The sequence below is a fragment of the Stegostoma tigrinum genome, chromosome 6, assembly GCF_030684315.1.
Source record: "Stegostoma tigrinum isolate sSteTig4 chromosome 6, sSteTig4.hap1, whole genome shotgun sequence".
Taxonomy (NCBI): Eukaryota; Metazoa; Chordata; class Chondrichthyes; order Orectolobiformes; family Stegostomatidae; genus Stegostoma; species Stegostoma tigrinum.
In genome coordinates, this window is record NC_081359.1 from 114,729,663 (window position 1) to 114,746,925 (window position 17,263).

General features: G+C 41.9%; 1 protein-coding gene across 2 annotated transcripts in view; it reads right to left on the reverse strand.

Moving 5' to 3' along the window:
- The window catches only part of LOC125453604 (protocadherin-16-like), a 344,257-nt gene that overhangs the window by 305,821 nt on the left and 21,173 nt on the right, over positions 1 to 17,263 (reverse strand). The gene's annotated exons all lie outside the window — the stretch shown is intronic.

Here is a 17,263-nt window from a genome sequence, read left to right on the forward strand (position 1 = left end):
TATGAAAATAAGGCAGCTATAACAGATGAGGAATATCTTTTCTCATAAAAGATTGTGAAGTTTTGGAATTCCCTTGCTTAAAAGGCAGAGGATGCACAATCTTTAAATATTTTAAGGAAACTAAAAGGACATGGGGCACAGATACATGGGAACAAGTTCCTCTTCAAGCCTCTCACTATCCTGAATTGAAAATACTTTGATGTTCCTTCACTGGCACTCAGTCAAAATCGTAGAATTCCCTCCCTAAGAGCATTGTGGGTCTATCTGCAGCACATAGACTGCAGTGGTTCAAGATGGCAGCTCATCATCATCTTCTTCAGGGCAATTATGGATGGGCAATATACATTAGCCTAACCAGTAGTGCAGACATTCCATGATGGAATTGAAAAATATCTGCATGCTGTGCAATCACAATCTTTGTAAACACAGATAAATACACAGTGAAACACAATCTCTGTGCACCTGGTGCACAAACAAGGGGGCACAGTGTCTGTATACCCTGAAACACACAGTAAGAATATTTATCTGGGGGAGAATTACCATCAATGAGATAAAAATGGAGCTGGGCTGGGTAGATTAGAACCAAAGATTTGACAGAAAAACTGACACTGAACAAAGGGGTACCTTCAGAGAGGAGATGGTATAGTCAAGGTTTAGACCCTCAAAATGGAAAGACAAGGCAAACAAATCCAGACCTTCCTGCATGACAAAGGAGGCAGAAAGAATATGAAGTGTGTTTATGACAGCTGTCAGGTACATAATACAATTGAGAGCCAAAAGGGTCACAGAAGGATCAGAGGAGAAGTGAAAAAGTGAATAACAGAAGCAAATACGAATTATGAGGAAAGCCTGGCAGCCAACATAAAGTATGTCCCAAAGTTGCCGTAGACAAAAACAGCAGTAAGAGAGTGGTTAAAGGAGGAGAAGAGTGAACTGGAAACCACCTAAAGGTTTGGCTCATGGAAACAGGGACCATGGCTGAGGTGTTCAATGAGTACTTTGTGCAATATCTTTGCCAAAGAGAGGGATGCCATTCATGTTCATGGTGACAGAGGAGGAAGCTCTGACAACAGCCTTGTTCAAATTGATGAGGATTAAGTCTTGGACAGGTTATTGATACTTAAAGTTGACAAGCCAACAGAACAAGATGACATGCATCAATGACTTTGTACGAAGTGAGAGTAGATATTGTAGGGACAAAAACAAAAGTTGCTGGAAAAGAGACTGAGGACTCAGAACTGAGGAAGGGTCACTGGACCTGAAACATTAACTCTGATTTTCTTCTTTTCCAGAAACTTCTGTTTTTGTTCTTGATTCACAGCATTCACAGTTCTTTTGGTTTTTATTGGATATTGCGGAGCACTGTTCTCTATCTTTCAATCATTCCTGGATTCAGGAGAGGTATCAGAACACTGGGAAATTGCAAACATCACAACCTTATTTCAGAGAAATTGTAAGGAAAATCCCAGCATTTACAGAACTGTCAGTTTAATTTCAGTGATGTGGAAGCTTCTAGCAACAATTCTTTGGGATAGTTACATGGAAAAATGTGGATTGATTAGAAAGTCAGCAGGAATCTCTGAAAGAGAAATGGTGCTATGCAAACTTGCTGGAGTTTTTGATGAGGTAACAGAAAGGTTCATTGAGGATAAAACTACTGATATGGTTAAAAATGAGGGTAGTGTCCTAGTTCCAATCATCTGCAGCTTCTTCATCAGTGACCTTCACTCCTTCAAAAAGTTTGAACAGGATATGATTGCACAATGTTCAGCACCAGTCGCAACTCCTCAGATACTGAAGCAGTCCATGTTCAAATACAACAAGATCTGGACAACGTCCAGGCTTGGGCTGACAAGTGACAACTAACATTCATGCCATACAAAAACAGGCTATGACTATCCCAAATAAGAGACAATTTATTTTGTTTATTCATTCACAGAATGAGGATATCACTGACCAGCCAGAATTTATTGCCCATCCCTAATTGCCCAGAGGTCAGTTAAGAGTCAACCACATTGCCGTGGGTCTGGAGTCACATATAGGCCAAACCAGGTAAGGATGGCAGATTCCTTCCCTAAGGAATAGTAGTGAACCAGATGGGATTTTCCAACAATCAACAATGGATTCACAGACATCATTGGATTCTTAATTCCAGATATTATATTGAATTCAAATTCCACCATCTGCCGTGGCAGGATTCAAACTCAGATCCTTAGAACGTTCTCTGGGTCTCTGGATTAACAGTCCAGTGATAATACCACTAGACCACTGCCCCTTGACATTCAATGTTGTTATTATCACTGAGTCCCCAGTATCAACATCACGGGAGTTGTCATTGACCGAAACTCAACTGGACTCATCACATAAACATAGTGGCTACAAGAGCAGGTCAGAAGTTAGGAATGCTGCAGGATGGAACTCACCTCCTGCCTCCCCATTTGACCATCTACGAGGCACAAGTCAGGAGTATGATAGAATACTCCCTGCTTACTTGAATGGGTGCACCTCCAACAATACTCAAGAAGTTTGACGCCATCCAAGACAAAACAGCCTGCTGGATTGGCACCACAGCCACAAACATCTAATCCCTCCACCAACGATGTTCAGTAACAGCAGTGTGCCCTGTCTACAACATGCACTGCAAAAATCTGCAAAACTCACGATCACTTCCAACTAGAAGGACAAGGGCAGCAGATATATGGGAAGGCCATCCCCTGCAAGTTGCCATCCAAGCCACTCATCTTCTTCACTTGGAAATATATCACTGTTCCTTTGTTGTTGCTGGGTCAGAATCCTGGAATTCCTTCCTTAAGGGCATTGCAGGCCAACCCACAGCACATGGTGTGCAGCAACTCAAGAAGGCAGTTCACCAGCACCTTCTGAAGGGCAGCTAGGGATGGGCAGCATATACTGGCCAGGCAGCAACACCCATGTCCCACGAGTGAGTAAAGCCAAAAACATGGATTTTTTAAAGATGTCTTATGCAGTGCCACACAACAAACATGTGACCAAAGGTATCGTATAAAAGGGACATTGGCAATATGGAACAAACTTGTCTGTGTGATATGAAACAGACAAATCGTCAATGGATAGTAAAACAAAGAACTACAGATACTGGAGTTCTGAAATACATGAAAGCAGAAATTGCTGGAGAAACTCAGCTGGTCTGGCAGCTTTTGTGGAGAGAAAGCAGAGTTAACATTCTAAATCCAGTGATCTTTCTTTGCAATCTTTCTGAACTGCTGGAAAATTTCTAGTGTAGTTTCTAAAGGGTCAAAATTGGGACACTTGCTTTTATGACCCTCAGCAAATTTATTCTGTTTAAAAAGGAATAAACCATCTGTCGTTAACAAAGGTTGGCATGGGCACTATCTCATCAACAACCAAGGCAATTAGAGCTACAGAAGCTAGTGGTTGGTTAGAGGTTTGGGAAATTTTTAAAGAACCAGCAGATGACTGAAGAGCTCAAAATGTGTCAAGAATTGATTCTGAAAGTAAAGTGGCAAGAAATATAAAATCAAACAGCAACAGCTTCTCCAAACCTCGAGAAAGAGAGTAGCTAAAGCGAGTATTGGACCTCTGGAGGATATCACTTAGAAGCTGACAAACTGCAACGGGGAAATGGTGGATAACTTAAATTATATCTTGCATCAATCTTCACGGTGGGGGACACTAGAAAAATTCCAAAGATAACAGATATGCAAGATGCTAATGGGTGGAAAGATTCGTCATCATCTTTATCACCAAGGAACAAAATATTTGACAAACTAATTGGACTTAAGGCAGACAAGGCATCAGGATCTGATCACCTGCAGCTAAAGATAGTGGATATAGAGGTAATGGTGTCACTAATCCAAAATATTCCAGGCTCACTGGATTTAGGTGGGTTAATGTGATGTCCCTGTTCAAGAAAAGAGGGAGACACAATGGCAGACATGTAAGAATGTTGGATCAGCCATGATCCTACTGAATGATGCAACAGGTGCAAGAGGCTCATCAGCCTACTCTTGTTCCTGTTTCCTGATGTCTTACTGTCTTACTAAAAGCAGGGACCTATGAACCAATTAGTCTAACATCTGTTGTTGAGAAAATACTAGAGTTTGTTATTAAGATATAAATAGAAGGATATTTTAAAAAAATTGATACAGTCAAACAGGGCTAATTTGGTTTTGTGAAATGGAAATCATGTTTGACAGATTTGCTGGAATTCTTTCAGGATATAGTAAGCAGAGTTGATAAAGAGGAACTGATAGATGTGGTGTATTTGCATTTCCAGAAGGCATTCGATAAGGTGCCACATAAAAGGTTAATGCACAAGATAGGAACTCACGGTATTAGGATAATGCAACAGTGGTGGACTGAATATCGGTTAATGTACAGAAGAATGAGAGTCTGAATTAATGGGCTTTTTAAGGCTGGAAAGATATAACTGGTGGAGTATCATAAAGATCAGCCCAAGTACCACAATTATTTACTATCAAAACATTAATGACTTGGAGAAGAGACAGAATGCAAAGTATCCAAATTTTCTGATGTACAAAAATACGCGTGAGGGCATGTTGTGATGAGAATATCATGCATCTGTAGGGGGAGTATCAATAGGTTGAGTGAGTAGCAAAAATGGGGCAGATGGAGTTTAACCTGGAACACATCATGAGCATTGGTCAGGAGAATCAAATGGCAGGGTATTATTTAAATGGAGAAACACACCAAAAAAATGCAGAGCAAAGAGATCTGAATGTTCTTGTGCATGAAATGCAAATAGTTAGCATGCAAATGCATCAAGTAATTAAAAATGTAAATGTAATTTTGTGTTTTTATTGCTAGGGTCAGAGTTTAAATATACAGAAGGCTTGTGGCATCAGGACAGGGTTTTGGTGAAATTGCACCTGGAGTACTATGCCCGGTCCTGGTCCCTGTATCTAACAAAGATATCCTGGTACTTAACGCAGCTCCAAAGAGGTTGATGAGGCTGATTCCTGGCATGAAGGGAATGACTTAGCAACTACAGCTGAACAGGTTAGACCTCTATTCATTAGTGCTTCAGAGTATGAGGTGTGGTCTTATTGAAACAGACAAGATGCTGAGGAGTCTGGTCAGGGTAGATATTGAGAAGGTATCTTCACTAATCGTTTCCTATTTGCAAATTACATTAGATTTTACTGTCAGTCTTTAGGTACCCTGCAAGCTTATTCTCATATGCTATTTTCTCCTCATGATAATTCTTTTTGCCCTCCTTTGCTGAATTCTAAAATGCTCCCAGTACTTTCTGCTTTATCTGGCAACTTTATTTGTTGAGTTTGAATTTGATTTATCAAAGAACAAAGAAAAAAGAAAATTACAGCACAGGAACAGGCCCTTCGGCCCTCCAAGCCTGTGCCGATCCAGATCCTCTATCTAAACCTTGCCTATTTTCCGAGGATCTGTATCCCTCTGCTCCCTGCCCATTCAAATATCTGTCTAGATACATCTTAAATGATGCTATCGTGCCCGCCTCTACCACCTCCACTGGTAACGTGTTCCAGGCACCCACCACCCTCTGTGTAAAGAACTTTCCACGCATATCTCCCTTAAACTTTCCTCCTCTCACTTTGAACTCATGACCCCTAGTAATTGAGTCCCCCACTCTGGGAAAAAGCTTCTTGCTATCCACCCTGTCTGTACCCCTCATGATTTTGTAGACCTCAATCAGGTCCCCCTTCAACCTCTGTCTTTCTAATGTAACCAATCCTAATCTACACAACCTCTCTTCATAGCTAGCACCCTCCATACCAGGCAACATCCTGGTGACCCTCCTCTGCACCCTCTCCAAAGCATCCACGTCCTTTTGGTAATGTGGCGACCAGAACTGTACACAGCGTTCCAAACGTGGTCGAACCAAAGTCCTAAACAACTGTAACTTGACCTGCCAACTCTTGGACTCAATACCCCGTGCCTTATGCCTTCTTGACCACTCTATCGGCCTGCATTGCCACTTTCAGGGTACAATAGACCTGAACACCCAGATCTCTCTGTACATCAATTTTACCCAGGGCTTTTCCATTTACTGTATTGAGTTTTCTGTTGAATTGGATTTTCCAAAATGCATCACAATAGACAATAGACAATAGGTGCAGGAGTAGGCCATTCGGCCTTTCGAGACAGCACCACCATTCATTATGATCATGGCTGATCATCCACAATCAGTATCCTGTTCCTGCTTTATCCCCAGAACCCTTGATTCCACTATCTTTAAGAGCTCTACCTATCTCTTTATTGAAACTATCCAGAGACTTGGCCTCCACTTCTGGGGCACAGCACTCCATATATGCACCACTCTCTGGGTGAAGAAGTTTCTCCTCAACTCTGTTCTAAATGGCATACCTCTTATTTTTTAAACTATGTCCTCTGGTTCTGGACTCCCCCATCAATGGAAAGATACTTCCTGCCTCCAGATTGTCCATCCCTTAATAACCCTATACATCTCAATCAGATCCCATCTCATCCTCCTAAACTCAAGCATATACAAGCCCAGTCGCTCCAATCTTTCAACATATGATAGTCCCACCATTCTGGGAATTGGCCTTGTGAACCTACGCTGCACTCCCTCAATAGAAAGAATGTCCTTCCTCAAATTTGGAGACCAAAACTGCACACAATACTCCGGTGCGGTCTCACCGGGGCCCTGCACACCTGCAGAAGGACCTCTCTGCTCCTATACTCAATTCCTCTAGTTATGAAGGCCAGCATGCTTGGATTGAACTTCATCTGCCATTTCTCTGCCCAACTCTCCAATCTATATAAATTCTGCTATATTCTCCGACAGGCCCCTTCACAATCTGCTACTCCAACAATCTTAGCGTCATCTGCAAACTTGCTAATCAGTCCATCTATACCTTCCTTCAGAGCACTTATATATATCACAAACAACAGTGGTCCCAACACGGATCCCTGTGGAACACCACTGGTCACAGGTCTCCATTTTGAGAAACTCCCTTCCACCACAACTCTCTGTCTCCTGTTGCCCAGCCAGTTCTCTATCCATCTAGCTAGTACATCCCGGACCCCATGTGACTTCATTTTCTCCATCAGCCTGCCATGGGGAACCTTATCAAATGCCTTACTGAAGTCCATGTATATGACATCTACAGCCCTTCCCCCATCTATCAACTTTGTCACTTCCTTAAAGAATTCTATCACGTTTTTCTTATCCATGACCTGCCCTGCACAAAACCATGTTGCCTGTCACTGATAAGCCCATTTTCTTCCAAATGGGAATAGATCTTATCCCTCAGTATCTTCTCCAGCAGCTTCCCTACCACTGACGTCAGGCTCACCAGTCAATAATTACCTGAATTATCCTTGTTACCCTTCTTAAACAAGGGGACAACGTTAGCAATTCTCCAGTCCTCCAGGTCCTCATCCGTGCTCAAGGATGCTGCAAAGCTATCTGTTAAGGCCCCAACTATTTTGCCTCTCGCTTCCCTCTAACCTGGGATAGATCGTATCTGGATCTGGGGACATGTCCACCCTAATGCCTTTTAGAATACCCAACACATCCTGCTCCCCACCCCCCCCAACCCCGCTCCATATGTTAACTTGATCTGGAGTAATCAAACATCCATCCTTAACCTCAACATCCGTCATATCCCTCTCCTCGGTGATTACCGACGCGAGTACTCATTAAGAATCTGACTCATTTTCTCTGACTTCTCACATAATTTCCCTCCTTTGTCCTTGAGTGGGCCACCCTTTTCTCTAGTTACCCTCTTGCTCCTTGTGTATGAATAAAAGGCTTTTGAATTTTCCTTAACGCTGTTCGCTAAAGATATTTCATGACCCCTTTTAACCCTCTTAATTTCACGTTTCAGATTGGCCCTACTTTCCCGATATTCTTCCAAAGCTTCATCTGTTTTCAGTTTCAAAGACCTATCATTGTCACATGTAATAAAATACCGGGTTTTACATGCCATACAGGCATATCATGCCACAAAAGTGCATCAGGATAGCAGACAGAGCACAGAATATAACGTTACAGCTACAGTGAAGGTGCAGAGAGAGAGAGAGAGGTCAACATTAACATTTGAGAGGGTCCATTCAAAAGTCATAACAGTGGGGAAGAAGCTGCTCTTGAATCTGTTCATACATTTATTCTAACTTTACATCATCTGCCCATTGGAAGAGGGTGGAGAGCATATGATCAGGGTGAGAGGGGTCTTTGATTATGTTGGCTGCTTTCCCGAGGGAGTGGGAAGTGTAAATGAGTCAATGGATGGAAGGCTAGTTTACATGATGGACTGGCTTGTCCCCTTTTTTGAGCTAATACTATCCCTAAATTATTTTGTAAGTCAAAGTTGAGCCACCTTTCCTGTTTCATTTTTGCACCACATAGAAATGAATACTTGTCATAATTCATGCACAAGTTTCTTAAAGATTAGCCAATGTTGCCCAATTTATCATTGCCAATTGATACTTCATAATCTCATTGCTCTCCTTCTTTAGATTCAGTATTTTAGATTCAAATTCGACTTCTTCACTCACCATCAAAATGAACAATTCAATCATTTTATGTTAAATAATATTTTCTTGTTGTACAATATCCAGACTGATCACTCGTAGGTTCCTCAATGCATCAGTTTAAAGAAAAACTCATCCTGTATATACTCCAGGAAATCTCTGTCCACAGTTTTATTACCAGTTCAAAACAAGCCAATTTGTTGAATTTAATAGAAGACTAAGGTCACGATGGCTACAGTTGTACCCTTGTTATATGTGTTTCTAATCTCCGGTTTGATATTTTTCCTTATATCTGCACTAATGCTTGGGGGCCTATAGACCATCACTTTTAAAGTATTTTTGCCCTTGATGTTTTTTATTTTTACCAACACAGATTCCACATTATAATTTTCCATTCCAATATCTTTCCTCACTATTGTATTAATTTTTAATTTATTCCTTCCACTAATAATGTGACTTGACCACTTTTCCCTCTTTGTCTGTCTTCTGAAATAATGAAAACCCCTGGATGTTCAGTTCCCATTCTTGGTCATCCTGCTGATGTATCTCCATAATTGCAAACAAATTATACAGCTGCTTATATCTATCTGTACTGTCAATCTGCACCTTTTTTGTTGCAAATGATCTGCACATTAAGCTACAGAGTGTTTAAACGCCTTTTAATCTTGTCAATCATTTTTGTTTTGCTTTACACGACGGCCCCATTTGTTTTTCACCATGTTTTCCTCCGTCTTCCACTTTTACATCTTACTTTTGTTTGTTTTCTTGTTTCTCCCTTCTCTGCCTCCGTGATCAGGTTCCCAACCTCCCTCCCTCACAGCACTTGCAAACAGCCCTGAAAACATTGATCCTGATCCCGCCCAGATACAAACTTGTCCTGTTCGTACATAGCCCCACCTCCCTCTGTTTCAGTGCCCCAGGAATCAGACTCCCTCCCGCCCTCCTACACCTTTTCCCAGCCATGTAGTCATTTGATATGACCTGTTATTTCTATATTCACCACCGCATGGCACTGGTAGCTTTCTGAGATCACTAGCTTTGAGGTCCTATTTTCTCATTTACGTTCTAACTCCCCATAGTCAGCTTGTGGAAATCATCCCTTTATGGAACCCATGTTGGTACTGATATGTAAAACGACCCTAACCCTAACTCTCACCCTAACCCTAACCCTAGCCCTAACCCAATTCTGTGCAGCCTCTCCGAGGCATCCTTGTCCCTGGTAGCAGGAAAGGTCCTCAGAATTCTGGAGGCTGCTTTGCAGCCACAGGAACATCTAACTGTGGCCCTTACTATTGAATCCCCTGTCACTATAACCATAACTATGGCTTTCTCCTCCACTCGTGCGTACCAGACCCAACTTGGCTGTATTTCAAATTCCCAGGGCATTGCTCTGGGGACATGGTTCAAATTCCACCATGGCAGATGGTTAAAACTTGAAATCAATAAAAGGAATTGAGATTAAAAGCTAGCCTAATGGTAACTGTATAGCTAGTGGTAATTGTTATAAAGACCATCTGGTTCACTCGTGCCCTTTACAGAAGGAAATCTGCCAACCAGGCCTGGTCAGGCCCTCATGTGGCTGCAGCAATGTTATTAACTTTTAATGCCTTCTGAAACATGTGAGCAAATCAAGGAGGATTCAACCATTGCTCCTTAATGTCCACCTATAAGATGCATTAGTGTAGCTCATGGAGGTTCTTTAAAAAAAAAGGACCACCCATTTAAAACAGAGATTTGGCAAAAAAAAAGTCTCCGTGGGTCATAAGACTTTGGAACTCACTTCCTCAAGAGAAGGTGGTAAAATCAGAGCCCTTGAATATTTTTAAGGCAGAAGTGAAGAGATTCTTTTATTAAACAGAGGCTGTAAAGGAAGATCCCACAGGTGCTGAGAGCCTTGAAGATGTTCTAAGGGTCTGGGTATGTTTTGCCCCTGCCCCATTTGTGAGCTCGCTGCATTCATGTCGTCCACCTGATTGTTCAGGACTGCCTCATTGACTTGAGCTTTGTACATCACTGGATCTGACATTTTATCCACCATCCCTGTTACCCACGCAGTTCTACTTCCGTCACTTCGACACCAAACTTTGTTTCCTGACGTAAACTGCCTCTCTCACTTATGGGGATCTTGCATCTGACATTGGCATTCTTGATTTCTCCCCTCCCCAGCTCCAAGAATATCAGATTTAACCTGGTGCGGAGTCTTCTCCCCATTAGTAGATCTGGTGGAGTTGTTACTGTAATTGTGTGAGAGGTAGACCTACAATTTTTTTATTCATTAACAGGATGAGGGCATCACTGATCAAGCAGCATGTATTGCCCATCCCTGATTGCCCAGAGGGCAGTTCAGAGTCAATCACATTGCTGTGGGCCTGAAATCACATGTAGGCCAGACCAGGAAAGGATGGCAGTTTCCTTCCCTAAAGGACATTAGTGAATAGGATGGATTTTTCCTGATAATCGACAATGGATTCATGGTCATCAATAGATTCTTAATTCTAGATATTTATTGAATTCAAATTCCACCACCTGTCGCATATGTATGAACCTTCTGTAATAATTCACCAGCCCAAGGAGAGACCTAAGCTCCAAAACAGACAGGGAACTGCAGCATCTTTGATCACATTATCTTCCAAAGGGTGCAACCCAGTCTTGTTGACTCTGTAGCCCAAGCAGTTCACTTGGGGTACCTGGAACACACATTCTTCCCCTCCTAAGGCATACACGCACACTGGGGAAACACTTAAGCACTGTGCTCTTTATTGGTCTTCCCAGTTATTAGCACAACGTCCAGATAAGAGGTGACCTGGGTAGACCTTGCAAAATGTTCCCCATCATCCACTGAAAAATGGCAGAGGCTGATGATACCCCAAATGGCAGTCTCATATATTGGTACAAACCCTTATAGGGTATTACTTATTGAGTTCTTTGAGAAGGTGACCAAACAGGTAGATGAGAGTAAACCGGTTGATGTGGTGTATATGGATTTCAGCAAGGCGTTCGATAAGGTTCCCCACAATAGGCTAATGTACAAAATGCAGAGGAATGGAATTGTGGGAGATATAGCAGTTTGGATCAGAAATTGGCTTGCTGAAAGAAGACAGAGGGTGGTAGTTGATGGGAAATGTTCATCCTGGAGGCCAGTTACTAGTGGTGTACCGCAAGGGTCGGTGTTGGGTCCACTGCTGTTTGTCATTTTTATAAATGACCTGGATGAGGGCGTAGAAGGATGGGTTAGTAAATTTGCAGACGACACTAAGGTCGGTGGAGTTGTGGATAGTGACGAAGGATGCTGTAGGTTGCAGAGAGACATAGATAAGCTGCAGAGCTGGACTGAGAGGTGGCAAATGGAGTTTAATGCGGACAAGTGTGAGGTGATACACTTTGGTAGGAGTAACCGGAAGGCAAAGTACTGGGCTAATGGTAAGATTCTTAGTAGTGTAGATGAGCAGAGAGATCTCGGTGTCCGTGTACACAGATCATTAAAAGTTGCCACCCAGGTTGACAGGACTGTTAAGAAGGCATACAGTGTTTTAGCTTTTATTAATAGAGGGATCGAGTTCCGGAACCAAGAGGTTATGCTGCAGCTGTACAAAACTCTGGTGCGGCCGCACTTGGAGTATTGTGTACAGTTCTGGTCACCGCATTATAAGAAGGATGTGGAAGCTTTGGAAAGGGTGCAGAGGAGATTTACTAGGATGTTGCCTGGTATGGAGGGAAGGTCTTACGAGGAAAGGCTGAGGGATTTGAGGCTGTTTTCATTAGAGAGAAGAAGGTTGAGAGGTGACTTAATTGAAACATATAAAATAATCAGAGGGTTAGATAGGGTGGATAGGGAGAGCCTTTTTCCTAGGATGGTGACGGCGAGCAGGAGGGGGCATAGCTTTAAATTGAGGGGTGAAAGATATAGGACAGATGTCAGAGGTAGTTTCTTTACTCAGAGAGTAGTAAGGGAATGGAACGCTTTGCCTGCAACAGTAGTAGATTCGCCAACTTTAGGTACATTTAAGTCGTCAGTGGACAAGCATATGGACGTACATGGAATAGGGTAGGTTAGATGGGCTTGAGATCGGTATGACAGGTCGGCACAACATCGAGGGCCGAAGGGCCTGTACTGTGCTGTAATGTTCTATGTTCTATGTTCTATACTTCTGTGAATCCTCATGTAACTACAATTGCAGATATGCATGGCTCATATCCAGCTTCATGATGGACAGCCCACACCAGCAATGTTTGTTTATAAATCCTCTATGTCAGGGATTGGGTAATTATCCAGCTGTGGAAAGCAGTTTACCATTTGTTTGAAACCCCACAAAAACAAACCGGCCCATTGGGTTTCACAATCAGTATGACCAGTGCTGGGGCCATTCCACAAAGTGTACGGGTTTGACGATTCCTTCGCTTTCCAGCCTCCTGATTTCTGCCTGTAAGGTAAATGGCACTGGGTGGGCCTTGAAGAATTGTAGAATTGTTCAACATGTAAGGTGGCCTTGACACTCTTGATAGTCTCCAGACATCCCAGAAAAAAAAACTTCTGGGTATTCAATGAAAACTTTATCCAGACAGCCATTTTATAATTGAAAAATGTTGAGACAATCAAGTTAAATTTTTCTTAACCAATTCTACCCAATCAAGCTTGGGCTGGAGCCTTTTACTACAATCAGTGATAACTGAACCAACTGCTTCTCAAAAGAGACCAGAACCAAACTTACATGCTTAATCTGTAGGGGCTACCTGATACAGATTCTCAAGGTCTTATGCAAACTTAAGGATTGGAGTCCAGAGTGAATTTTGTTAATGACGAAGGGTCTAGGCCCGAAACATCAGCTTTTGTGCTCCTGAGATGCTGCTGGGCCTGCTGTGTTCGGCCAGCCTCACATTTTATTATCTTGAATTTTGTTAAAGTCTGGTTCTGTGATCACTGATATATCCCCACTGGTATCAACCTCTATTAGAACTGGGTGATCATTTAACCAGACATTTATTTGAATTGGTTATCATTTGGATGCTGTTAAGCAATTTTTAATTGTTCCAAACCAGATGTAGGTGGTCTTTCCATGGTGTGCACTCTCCCGGATACCGGGCTAAGAGTCCTCTTACTCAATTCAGGCCTGGTGCTTCTGCTGGTTTGAGTCTGCATGCTAGCAGCAACAACAATGGCCCTCCGGCTTGCATCCCCAGGAAAATTGTAATTGTTGGACCAAGGCATGGCTTTGTTTTGGGGTTTTGCTGTGGGCTGACCTAGAGTCCCACAGTCCAGAATATGTTCTGAGTGAGGCTGTGCAATTGCCTTCATTCAAGTGGTGTTCCCCAAGCTCAGTCAGCCTGGTGAGGCTGTCCACTTCCATCGGAATATCCTGCAGCTCATATACTCCACTTGCTGCATTTTCTAACGACAAAGCCTGTTGTCGTGCCTGTTTGAAGTCCAGTTAGAAGGTGCTTTTGCATGATCACATCATTAATCCCACATACAAAATCATCTCTCAGCACCTCACTTCGTGTTAAACCAAAGTCTTATGCCTCAGCCAGTCATCTCAACCTCATCAAAAATCCTCATATGGATTCCTCTGTTTCTCAAACTGTCAAGTAAAACCGATAGTGTCTCAGAATTAGAGGAGGCTTGGGGTCATAATATTCCTTCGTTAAATCTGTCAATTCTTGAAAGGTTTTGATATCTGGTCCCTCTGGGAAAGTTAGCCTCCTAAAAACCAATGAAATCCATAGGGCCACACGTTGTCAGGAGAATTACTCATTGCCTTTCATCTGACCCCGTGTTTATTTGCCTGGAAAAAACATAATGCATTCTTTTCACATATTGGGCCTAGTATTTGATGGTAGCATCAGGGTAATCAAGCTTTCCAAATAGCGGCATGATGCCAGAAATGTTTATTCCAATTCAAAGATGTCTACTGCAAGTAAATCTCTTCAGGAGCGTATTCTTTTCCCATCACCACCGAAATAAATCCATGAAGGCCTGTATCCCATCACCAAGTTGCCCTTTATCTACAGGTGGACATTGCCTGACACTGATCCAGCTAGCACAGAGACAGCTCCTAGATTGAACAGAACTCCTGACATTCTTGTTTATATCCGTCTGCCAGGTCTCTCTGATTAGATCAGATTAACAGCTTCAATCAGGAAACCCATATTTTATGAGATCTACCTGGCTGATTTTGTTACAATCACTCTGTGAAACTTTGGAATTCTCTGCCCCAAAAGGCTGTGGAAGTTTTTCTTTCAGTAAGTTTAAGATTGAGATTGATAGATTTCTGATCATCAATGATGTACAAGATTATAAGGATGGCTTGAGTGTTTGATCTACCATGATTATATTGAATGGCAAGACATGCTCAATGGACTGAATGGCTGATTCCTGTTCCTAGTTTCAACCATTTGGAAGGACAAGTGCAGAGGATACATGGGAACACTACCACCTACAAGTTCCACTCGCTATCCTTACTTGGAACTATGTCACTGTTTCTTCGGTGTCATTAGGTCAAACTCCCGGAATTCCCTCCTTAATGACAAATTGGTACGTCTACATCAGGAGGACTGCAGCAGTTTAAGAAGGCAGCATCACCACCACCTTCTCAAGGGCAACTAGGAACAGGTTATAAATGTTAGTCCAGCCGGTGACACCCACAAAGCATGAACTTTTTTTAAAAACGTGTATTATTTATTGAAAGTTGCAAAAGTCTAAGATCTTAGTCTGTGATTGTTCAAGGAAAAGCTTTCATTGCTTAGAGGGCTGGAACTAGTAGCAGTTAACTCAAACCTGTTGATTGGACAGGTAGGGAAAGCCTTTCTGCATTTTGATTCCCTGTCATATTGTGGTCTTGGAAGTCGATGGGATTTTGCTTTGTCATGTGTTATGAATCTTTCAAATTGCGTTATGTCTAGAAAGCTTGCATTTCTTTTGTTATTTTTATTCCTTTTGTTTAAGCAACGTATATTTCATTGTTAAAATAAATTCTACATTCATTTAACCAATATATATACTTCTTAGTCTCCCAATGGTGACTTCACAACTCACTTTCATATTTACTTTATGGTAAGAGCAAATGTAGTTCCCACCCTTCTATTGCTTCATCCAAATCATTTCTATAAATTGTAAAGTTGAGATCCCAGCCCCAACCCCATGGCATACCATTGGGACATCCTACCAGCCTGAAAATGACCCACTTATCCCTACTCTCTACTTCCAGGTCACCAGCCAATCTATCATCCAAGTCAATACATTGCCCCCAACACCATGAGTGCTTATTTTCTGCAATAACGTTTGATGTGACACCTGATTAAATACCTTCAGGAAGTTGAAGTACAGAGTATCCACCACCACAGCACATGTTTCCTCCTCAAATAACTCCAATAAACTCCATGTTGACTCTGCCTGATTACCTCAAACTCATTAAGTGCCTTGAGATCACTTTTTCAAAACAGCTTTTAACAATTTCCTGATGACAGATGTTAAGCTAACTGGCTTGTAGTTTCATTCTTTCTGCTTCTCTTCCTTTTTCATTATTTTTTGTATCTGCATGAAACAAAATTGGAATGGAGTAATTTAAAACAGTTGCCTTCAGTTATAAGAGTTTGGTCTGTTTAGCGAAGGACAGGTTACTTTGCTTTGGTCAATCAAATGTTTCAGCTCAGTCAGTCCTCTGACCCTGAGTCCAGGGAACAATTTAATATGAACCTGCTCGAGTGGCCAGTCTTCTGAGTGTTTTGTTTCTTTCAAGCAATGATTAAAAATCTACACAAGGTCATGAAGGCTTCACATTTAGTTTCTTATGAGGATTTGAGTTTTGAAGAATTATGGGAAAATTACACATTTCAATCCTGCAAATACCTGGATTTTTTTAAAAGTAGTCACTTGGACATTTGAAATAGATAATAAAATGTGAGGCTGGATGAACACAGCTGGCCCAGCAGCATCTCAGGGGCACAATTTGAACCCTTTTGCAACAGGTAGTTTTTGGAAAAATATGATTTCAGCTAACGACTGGACACCTTGATTAGAGTTGAGGCCTTCCAGAGGTTTTGACTGTCAGAGAAGGGTACGAAAGCAGATAGAATATGATATTCAATCTCTGATATGGGGAGGATATTTCCCAGCTCAGTTCTCCTGTTTCTGGAAAAATACTTGTGTAAAGTGAATATCTGTACTGAAATCTCTTTCCTTGCTTCATGTCCTGTTATGTGATTGTGTGTATGTATGTTTTGGCGGTATTTACAAGGGTAGACATTTACATTTTCATGTATAAAACTGTTAAGCAGCTTTATGTCTTTACACCAATCATACTGAAGATCCAAAGTAAAGAAAACCAGAAATTACTGGAGAAACTCAGCAGGTTTGGCAAAACATCTGTGAAGTGACAACAGAGTTAAAATTTCAAGTCCAGTGACCCTTCTTCAGAGCTAAATTAATCATTGTGCTGCTTATTGAAGAAAGCTGGTTGATGGATCATGTGGTGCTCATGGAGGTATATGAAATAATACGTAGAATCAGACGTTCATACAGTGCAAAAGACTTCCTTTGGCCATCAAATCAGCACTGTCAAAAACTGCACCAAATCTACACAGTGTGGAGCTGGATGAACACAGCAGGCCACGCAGCATCAGAGGAGCAGGAAAGTTGACGTTTTGGGTGGGACCCTTCTTCAGAATAGGCTAATACACCAGTCTCATTTTCCTGCACTAAGCCCATTACCTTGAATGTTATGACATTTCATGTGCTCATCCAGGCGCCTTTTTAAACATTGTGAGCATTCCT